This window comes from Tiliqua scincoides, chromosome 4 (assembly GCF_035046505.1).
Source record: "Tiliqua scincoides isolate rTilSci1 chromosome 4, rTilSci1.hap2, whole genome shotgun sequence".
NCBI lineage: Eukaryota > Metazoa > Chordata > Lepidosauria > Squamata > Scincidae > Tiliqua > Tiliqua scincoides.
The window spans coordinates 22,497,003-22,506,172 of record NC_089824.1 but is presented as its reverse complement, the minus strand read 5'-3'; the positions used below and the strand labels follow the sequence as shown (position 1 = coordinate 22,506,172).

At 45.3% G+C, this 9,170-nt stretch overlaps 1 protein-coding gene across 2 annotated transcripts in view; it reads left to right on the top strand.

Annotated features, from left to right (window-relative positions):
* Positions 1 to 495: 495 nt before the first annotated feature.
* Positions 496 to 9,170, top strand: part of OXR1 (oxidation resistance 1) — a 275,460-nt gene continuing 266,785 nt past the window's right edge. For both annotated transcript variants that reach the window (XM_066622804.1, XM_066622803.1), the window contains exon 1: positions 496 to 659. The gene's annotated coding sequence lies outside the window, so the exon portion shown is untranslated. The remainder of the gene's footprint in view (positions 660 to 9,170) is intronic.

Here is a 9,170-nt window from a genome sequence, read left to right as displayed (position 1 = left end):
AAAAAGTACGGATCTGAAACATTCCCCCAAAAGCAGTCACATCCCAGGGTAGCATCAAGTCTAACATATTAAAAATAAAATACTGAAATGTATGGGGACCCACCTGAAATGGGCTCATGACCCACAGTTTGAGAAACACTGGTGTATATGATTGCTCAATCAAACGAAAGGGGGGAGTCCTTGCTTTGCAATGTTGCTGCAGGAGAAAGGGGGATGAGATCTGCAGCCCTTCCCCCCGTGTTTATCTCTCGGTGCTGGGTTGCTGCAGAGCAGAGACTCTCCCACCCAACCGGCTCCTGCTCCTTTAAGCTCCAGCTGTTCTCTTCCTCCTCCTCCCACCAGTCTTCTCCTGTGGCTATTTTTAGCCGGGGTTCCTGAGGATGGTCGCATCCGTTCCCTTGCCTCGATCCCTCCCCTCGCTCGCAATGGTACTTTCCACCGCGAGAAGGTCAGCCGACTGAGCATGCCTGGATGCCGCTCCGGAGCCCGGGATGCGCGCTGGGCTGATCCCATTCACAGGCGGAGAGGGTGCTGGCGCGCGCGCGCTGCCACTGGCTGGCTGGCAGGACCGAGCCGGCGACGGCACCATGCTCTGCAGGACCCCGTGAAGCGGGCAGGGAGCCGCAGCCCGCTCTGCTGCCGCCTCTGCTCCTGAGCAAGTAAGTTTGCCTGCTTGTCCAGGCGCCTCCACGCTCCTCCTGCCCCAAGTCGCTGCAGGAGCGGCGTCCGGGAGCTGTCCAGCGCGCAGGATGCTCAGGACGCGCCACCTGCTTCTAGGGGCAGTTTGGCCAGCTGGCAGGGGCTTTGCTGGAGCCCGGGCTGGGGGTGCTCGTGGGTCCTCCTCACCCCTGCCTGGGGGGTTGTTCTCAGCTGGGGCAGGGTCCAGGGAGCAGAGAACTCCAGGAGGGAAGGGGTGCCAGGAAGGCTGCTGGGCACAAGGAGGATGGAGGGGGTGGCACAGGAGGGGGGCTCTGGGAAGGAGGGGAGCCTGGTCCTGCAGGCAGGACAGGCAAGGCACAGTCGGGGCTGGAGGTGCCAGGCTGGCAGTCCCACCTGGAAGTGGGAGGGGACATCCATCTCAGGAGGGAGCTGGGTCTAGGGTGGCAGGCAGGCAAGGGGAGCTTGCCAGGAACTGGCTGGGCACTGGGCAGAAGGAGGGAACTGCTGAGGGGCAAGGAGAAGCCAGGCTGCCAAACTGGAGGGAAGGAGCCCCAAGATGGGACTCTTGGACCAGTGGGTTTGATGGGTGGGAGGCGGGTGAACGGAGGTGCAAAGCTGGTGGAGAAATGGCCCGTGGCTGGGAGAAGGAGTGCAGCAGACAGGCGGGCAGCAGGATCAAGTTGCTGACAGCGCTCTGGGCGCACTGCAGTGCATGGACCCCGTGCATCTCTAAGCATGACCTCTTGGGCATAACTGCCTGCGGATGCAGGTGGGACAGGGGTTGGGTGTCCTCTGAAGCACCTGCTTTGCCCCTCCTGCAGGGGAGGAAGGAGTGTGGTCAGCAGGATTTCAGTGGCAGTGGGGTGTAGTCCCTCAGTTTGTGGCAGGGCATGCAATGGGGTAGGGAGCTGCAGAGGTGGGTACGTCTGAGGAAGCTTTCAGTGAAGGTTTGAAGGGTTAGTAGATCCCTCCGCCCCCCCCCTCCCAAATCTCAGCCACTGTTCTTCAGGCTCTGAGCTTATGACACAGCAGCAGCATGCATTCCTGCCATGGATTTTTCTCTCTTTGCCTCCTTGGGAAACATCAGGTTGTCTGAAGGGATGAGAAAATAGGTAGGTGCTGTCCACTCTCCCCCCCCCCCCATGTTTCTACCCTCTGGTATTCAGCCAAAGCTGACATTTAGAAACCAACCCATTTCCCCTTGGAAGAAATTAGCATGTCCCAGCTGTTTGCAAGATGTATGTGTGTGTGTGTCCTCATTTATTAGCTATCTTAAGCAGTCCCCTGATTCTTTTTACTTTTCCCCAAAGTGCAGCTGCTTTGCTGATGAACTGATCTGGCTTGGTGTCTTGCTCTACCCCAGCAATGCACTCTTGTACTGAGCTCATTCATTCTCCTTAGAGCAGGCTCTTGAAATATGCATATCTGTCGAGATGACTACACCAGTGGTGCTATTGTGCCATAGATGTCATGATGGAAGGCGGACTTTAACATAATTAATGCACTGAAGCTTTAGCAGAAGTAAACTCTGGCGGAAAGAGCCAAGCATGATGTCACCGATGACAGAGTAGAAGCTAGGTTAAACAGCTCTTTGAATTCAAAATGAAGTTACAAAATGTGTAGAATTCCATGGCAGAGTGAATTAATGTTGTGTTGCCCAGAATGCAAATTAAAAAAAATGCTTTGCTGGGGACAAAAAAGAGTGCGGAAAAATTAAAGATATATATTCTTCACTTTGGGTATCCATATAACTAATCCCTGCTCTTTCAATTTGTGCCAAGAAATAAACACTGTCAGTTTCATAGTGGTGACTGCTTGATTAATTAACCATTACAGGTGTTTTTGACTTTAGCCACAGGGTGAGAACATTTCAGTAAAGAAGAATCCTTCAGTATGACTCTTGAACTATATTGTATCACTTTGAATAGCTTGCATTGTCCCCATAAATTAAAATGTTGCTTTTGGCAGGCTGCAGTTATTTGAATATATAGAATATATTGGCTGTACTTGCACATCATGTTCACCAGCGTTTTGCTGGCACCTCAAGAACAGTGTGAAGGCACATGATGCAAGTGTGTTGCTGAAGCTAAGGAGATTTGACCCTGTAAGCTGTCTAAATGGGATTCCATCTGGGAGTCCTATGCAATCTGATTGTTACCTCTTTTAGGAGTCCCATTTTGGGGTCAAAAGGCAGGATACAAATCTGTTAATAAGCTGCAGGACTAGTTTTTTAGCAGTAATATTAGTAGTGTAGTGTTTGTCTGAAACGTTGTACGGTATGAGCAGGAAGGTTGTGAAGACCCCAACTATAACCATTTCCCTCGGCTTTTATTCATTTCAGAGTGAAATGAAAGGGGTGAAATGTGAAATATTTTTTTCCTAATGTAAGTAAAATAGTGAGAATTGGTAATTCTTTTTAATGAGGCAGAGGATCCTTGCTGAAATTGCTTACCCACTGCTTTTATAATAATAGCAAAAATCAGGCTGTTTAATCTTTTTTCATGTAGTTTGTTAGAAAAGAGAAACATAAGGATACAGTTAATATAAGGTAGAAAGTAAATTTGCATCCCTTTTAATGAAATTGAGCTTTTCTGTCATTTTTCCTAATTAGGTTACCTTTCATAATTGCTGCAGTTTTACAGTGGATGAGTCTCATAATAAAACAGTGCCATAGAGCAACCATTTTTCAACCACTGTGCCATGGCACACTGGTGTGCCACAAGTGGTCCACAGGTTTGCCACAGGAATTTGGGGGAAGGTCCTTTATTAGAAGGGCCAATGGGATGTGAGCCCCTCCCCCCACTGGCAGCATGACGTGCCGTGACAATTTCAGTACTTTTTCAGTGTGTCATGTATACTGACTTTTAAGAGTTAACAGGCTAATAGGTCACTTAAATCTCTTTAGATTAGTTTCCTGTTTATGTTGCTACATGGAATTTGAGGACTTCATAAATCTTAAAGCTATAAAAATTGTTTCTAAAGGCTGCAATCCATGGTCAATGGGCTTTTTATTTGGCTACTGTGGAAACAATGAAAAAATATATTTATTATGTGCTCAGTAGATTTTCTGTGGAAATGTGTAACAGCTACACTGCTAATTCTTGTTTATTTGAACTGTTTTTGATGGGAAGACCCAAGCCAGATGATAGATGGTGAGTGCTGTGGGAGGGGGGGATAGTTGATGTGCCAGGTGCCAATTACCTTTGAAAGTCTAGTGCAAATGCTGTACTGTTCATGAATAAGATTCCTCCCACTCATTCCGTCAAACCTAAGCATGAATTTTCTGCTTTTATGAACTCTATGTTTTGAGGGAAGTTCAACACCCTCATTTGGTTTAAAACATTTTTTTTTAAAGTCACAGTCTTACATTTTTTTTAAAAATTACTCTAGGGGGTTATTAGTATTCTACACTATTTATTATAGAACATTTCTGCAGGCTTCTAATTTAAAGAACTGGGTGGAAAAGTGAAACTCTGAATGACTTCAATACAAACTATCCTTTTTTCCCCTTCAACTCTGAGTGCCATAAATGTTATCCAAACTAACTGCTGTTATAGTTTTATAGGTTATTATCTGCAAAAACAAAATAAGCCAGAGACTTTAGGGGTGGAATAGGGAGGAACCACTCCTTAAATCTGTGTGATAGTTTCCAGAGCCAGAAAAGCCTTCAGGTAGCTGTGGGTTGGCTCTCAAAGAAGCCCATAAAACAGCTCAGCATACATATAGCCCGCTCCCCTTTGCATACCCCTAGACCAGCAGTTCCCAAAATGGGGGTCTAGGACCTACCAGTGCCTCACAACCTAATCTTTGGTGGGCAGTGGAAATGACAAGACAGATTAGGCTATGCACATCAAAGGCTAAGTCAGGGTGGTGTTGTGGTTTGGGAGATGGACTCAGGCCTGGAAGATCCAGGTTCAAATCCCCCCTCAACCACAAAGCTTCCTGGGTGACCTTGGGCCGGTCACTTTCTCTCAGCCTCACCTACCTCACAGTGTTGTTGTGATGACAAAAGGAGGGGAGCAGTCGTGTACACCGCCCTGAGCTCTTTGGAGGAAGGGCGGTATAAAAATGTAGTATATAAATAATACTTGGAGGGGTGACACAACATTTCTGCACAATCACCATTATAACCACAGAGGCCTGAGTGACTGGTAAAGTGAAACTTTTTTTTAGGTAGGTCCCAATGCTAAAAACTTTGGGAACCTCTGCCCTAGACGTTTCCATTTCCTGGTCTTTCAGTTCCCTTGTTGTGGGGCTTTGTGATGTTATGATTATTATTCTTTCTTTATATAGAAGGCACATTCTAATGTACATGATGTTTTGAAAGCAATGGGAGGCAGGATCCGTCTCCAGGAGCTTACAGAGAAACAGACACAAAAGAGTGGAAACAACCAAGGAAAGAGAGGGAATGGAGAGGGAATGGAGGCAGAACAAAACACAGAAGTAATATGAAATTATTTCAGTTAATGTGTGTTACGGTAGAGTCAGCGGTGGACCTCCCTAGCCCCGCACCTGGGGCAAAGGTCCACAATGGCGCGCAGGCTATCACCACCCCCCTGCACAAAAATCCACTCCCCCTACTCACCTGAGGTTCTCCAATGCTATAAACGCTGCTTCCAGGAAACCGGAAGCATAGTTTCCGCTCCCATCGGGAGCCTCAGAGAGGCTTCCATGGGGGTCCTAGTGGCTTGTGCCTGGGACATTTGCCCCATCCTATCTAATCGTAGGTCTGCAACTGGGTAGAGTGTTGTCAATAACCTGTGTGGGATCTTTTTTCTCCAGTGTGTTCTTTTTGCATTCATCTCTTCTGGTCTCCGCCCCAGATGCTTTCTTCGTCTTCTTGTTTAATAGTGCCCAGTAGGGAGCCACCAGGATTCTCAGACCTGGGTTAGCATGTTAGAAAATGAGGTGACCACATCTTAGAGTGGTAGTATGGACTGAACCACTTCAGGCACTCATTTTTGTAATAAATTTAGTAAAAAAATTCTCTGAATGTGTTTTGTCAGTGGCAGACTTCCCCAGCCCTGCACCCGGGCAAAGGTCCGCAATGGTGCTCTCCATGAGATGCCGCCACCCCCTGCGTGCTAATCCGCCTGTCCCTCCACTCACTGGATCACAACTGAGCCTCGCACAACTCCAGGATGAACCGGGGAAGCCATCTGAGGCTTCCTCGCACTCTTAAACTGTGCTTCTGGCAAACCAGAAGCACAGTTTTTGACATGTTGGGAGCCTCATTTAGGCTTCTGTGCGCTCCTAGAGGAGCACAGAGCTCTGCGCCCAGGGCATTTGCCCCTTCCAGTAAATGGCAGTTTCACTACTGAGTATTGTGTGATGTGTGTTTTTAAGCCTAAGCATCAGGGAGAATGGTTCTAGCTAAGCCCATGCTGTGTGTGCTGGTTTTCTATTTGCAAGGAGTTCCTTTTTTTAATGCACACACACACACACACAGAGGGAAGCATTTAAAAAAGTCATGTTCCTCTATGTTCAGTTTTAACATCTTGTTCTGTTGTAAGGATGATCCTTCAAACCTTCTATCCTTCAAACCTTCCCGTGTACCTGGGTGGGTTTTCCATGTAACTCAACCGAAACAATAGCTGAGCCTGTTCTATCACCTTTTAAGGACATCTTGATGTGCTGAAATTGGTAGTGAAGTTATTCACAACATGAAGGCAGATATTGCCTGCTTTTTAAAAAAAGGCACAGCTACAGTGGTCAGTTGAAAAACACTGGCAAACTGAGCCTTGCTTCAGCTGGGCATTCTCAGGGTTTGCACAAGCTTACTTGTAGGCTTGGAGTTTGCCCTTTAATGAAGAACTTCTGTGGTTTGGGTCCTTTTTCCCCTTACATGACCCTAATAAGTTCCTTAACACCATTCAGACTGTAACTGGCAAAGATTTTGCTCTTATGACATCTGGTAAATGATATATTATTTATTCCAAGTGTCTGTTATGTTCTTACTTGGCAAGTAGTTACATGGTAACTGGCAGTTATTCCTGGGTAAACACTTTATAACTGACGTGTCTATTTTAGGATTTCCGAAAGAAGCTTTACTTGCTGTTTGTTAGAGGCCTAGTTCTCAGTGAGATAGTAAACGTGTCTGCACTGTACCACTTCAAGCTGCAGGTTGGGAGCTCATGTTGTTGAACTGGTCTCTAATGAAAGAGTCTTTACATAGAAAACCAAATGTCAGGGACAAGATCAAGGTAATCATTTCCCCCCTGAAACACAGCTTTCTGAGTGAAAGCAACTTCTTCAATTGAGAAGCATTCCATCACATGAGCCCTCATGCGCAGTGGTTCAGGCCAGACACAGATTTATCACCTTAGTGAGAATTAGGTCAGACATTATCTTTTTTTTTTTTTACTGCTGCTAATGGTAAAATGCAACTGTTGTTGTTTAATCAAATAGCTTTTATCTCAGATTAATATTGCCCTGTATTTTTCACCGGTGATTTTCTGATGAATGAAGGACTCCTCTAGACTTCTGTATCTAGACCAAGGCTTCAAGCTTTCCAGCAATTAATTTTTGAGAAAAGCTATTTTAGTTCCTGTTTTGTGAATTTGCCTAATTTGACAATATTAAATGTTGTATAATTAAAGGCCTGTGGGGACTGTCAGTAAGTCTTTTCTCCTGCAACCATAGTGTGGCAACCTATAGAATTAATAACGTTTCTGAAATAAACATCCTGATTGGAAGTCAGTTGATATATTGTTACTAGTGATTGTAGAGTAGCAGGGTTCATGGTAGAACTATGTGAGGAATGCAAAACGGATGGGATTTGTTCATTTCACAAATGTGTCACCAGGGTCTTGGATAATCCATGATTTGGACTTCATCTCTATCCGGGCAGATCCATTGTAACCCGCACTGGTGTCAGGTTGCTAGGCCACTGAAGCAATGCTCAGTGCTGGGCCCCCATTAGACCCTCTGCTCTCACCCATTGATGACTTGCTGGGCACTACTACTATCACCAGAACTGAGGGTTTAGGAGATGGCCCAGCCAGGTGATGGGTATGTGCCTGATTATAACTAATAAAAGAAAGTCCAGTGTTTTGTTACTGAAATGACCTAGATGGGGCTTAATTCACAGGGGCTTGCAGGCACCTTAGAGTTGCAAGATCAGATGTACAACCTCAGAGATGATGGAACTGGGTGATGTCGTGAGACTGCCAAACCATGAAAATAGGAGAAAAATCTGGTAGCTTGGTGGCGCTCAGTGATAAAGAGAAGGCACTCAACAGTGATGGGGACAAACATAATGGTGGCCAACAAATAGCCTATTAACTTTTACTACCCATCTGGCTGAGAAAAAGGCAAAATGCTCAAGAAATTGGGTTGTTATGAGCACACTGATAATTCTAAGGTGCCTGTTTCCCTCAAGATGTTATATGGCCTTTTCTCAGAATCTTCAGGGTTTTCTTGGGGGGGGGGGAGGAGTGGTTTATAGAAACACAAAGCACAAATGTGCAACCAGGATTCTACTCAGTTGCTCACTAAGGGGAATCTGCCCTTCTATTGTTCTGGCTCATCACTGCAAAGGCACTGCTTCAAGTGAAAAGGAATAGGCCTTGATTTTTACATTTTTATAAAAGTTGTATAATTTAATACGGTTAACTGTAAACATAGTAAGCTATCTGTATTTCAGCACTGGCTGTTCTGTACTGATTTGCATGCATGCATGCTACCCTGTAACTTGAGCTCTCCGCGGCTGCAAAAATAGGAAAAGTTGTAATATAATATGACCTTTCTGACTTTTATGTTGACAAAATAATGGATTATCTCCCTAAAGTCCATTTTAATCAAGGATCCTGTAGCTCAGCTCCTTTCTATAAGTACCTGATATTCCATATAGCCACAGTGTCCATGGATTCATAAAAACTGGGTCTGGCAACTGGTAACAGAGTTATATGGAGGTTTGCATATAAACCTGGTTTATTCTTTTATCTGGCTCTTAGGAAATCATATTGGTGCCTTGTTTTGTCCACCTGCATACATCCCTCATGTACCAGAACAGGGGCAAACATTCCCCAAGGAGTAGTACCTTAGAAGAATTGTTCCCTATCCAAGAACTCTGTTCTTGCCTTCTCAGTACCTTGTAGTGCTAGTATCTTGTTTTGAATATCCCTTCTGTTCCAGAGCTGGTAAAATAAATTTTGTGAGGTTGGGCTGCCTCCTCTCTCTCAAGCTGTTGTTCTCTCTCCCAGTTTTTCATTGGGACCATTTCTTCCATAGTGGCAGTACTCTAGCAAGGGGGGAGGGAGAACCCAGAGAGAGGCTGTGTATTTGTTTGAAATGTTTGATATATACTTATTGAAACGTGTGTTTACTTTTTTGATTTAATATTGTCTAGTGGCATGTTGATTATTGAAATGTTACTATTTTTGTGTTGTAATCCTGATTTTGTGTGTGTGTGTGTGTGTGAAACCAGCACATAGGTTAGATGATGATGTTAAATGATCCCAGAACAGTGCTGCTGTTTCCTCTATTGCTTTATTGGATGTTGCAAAGAG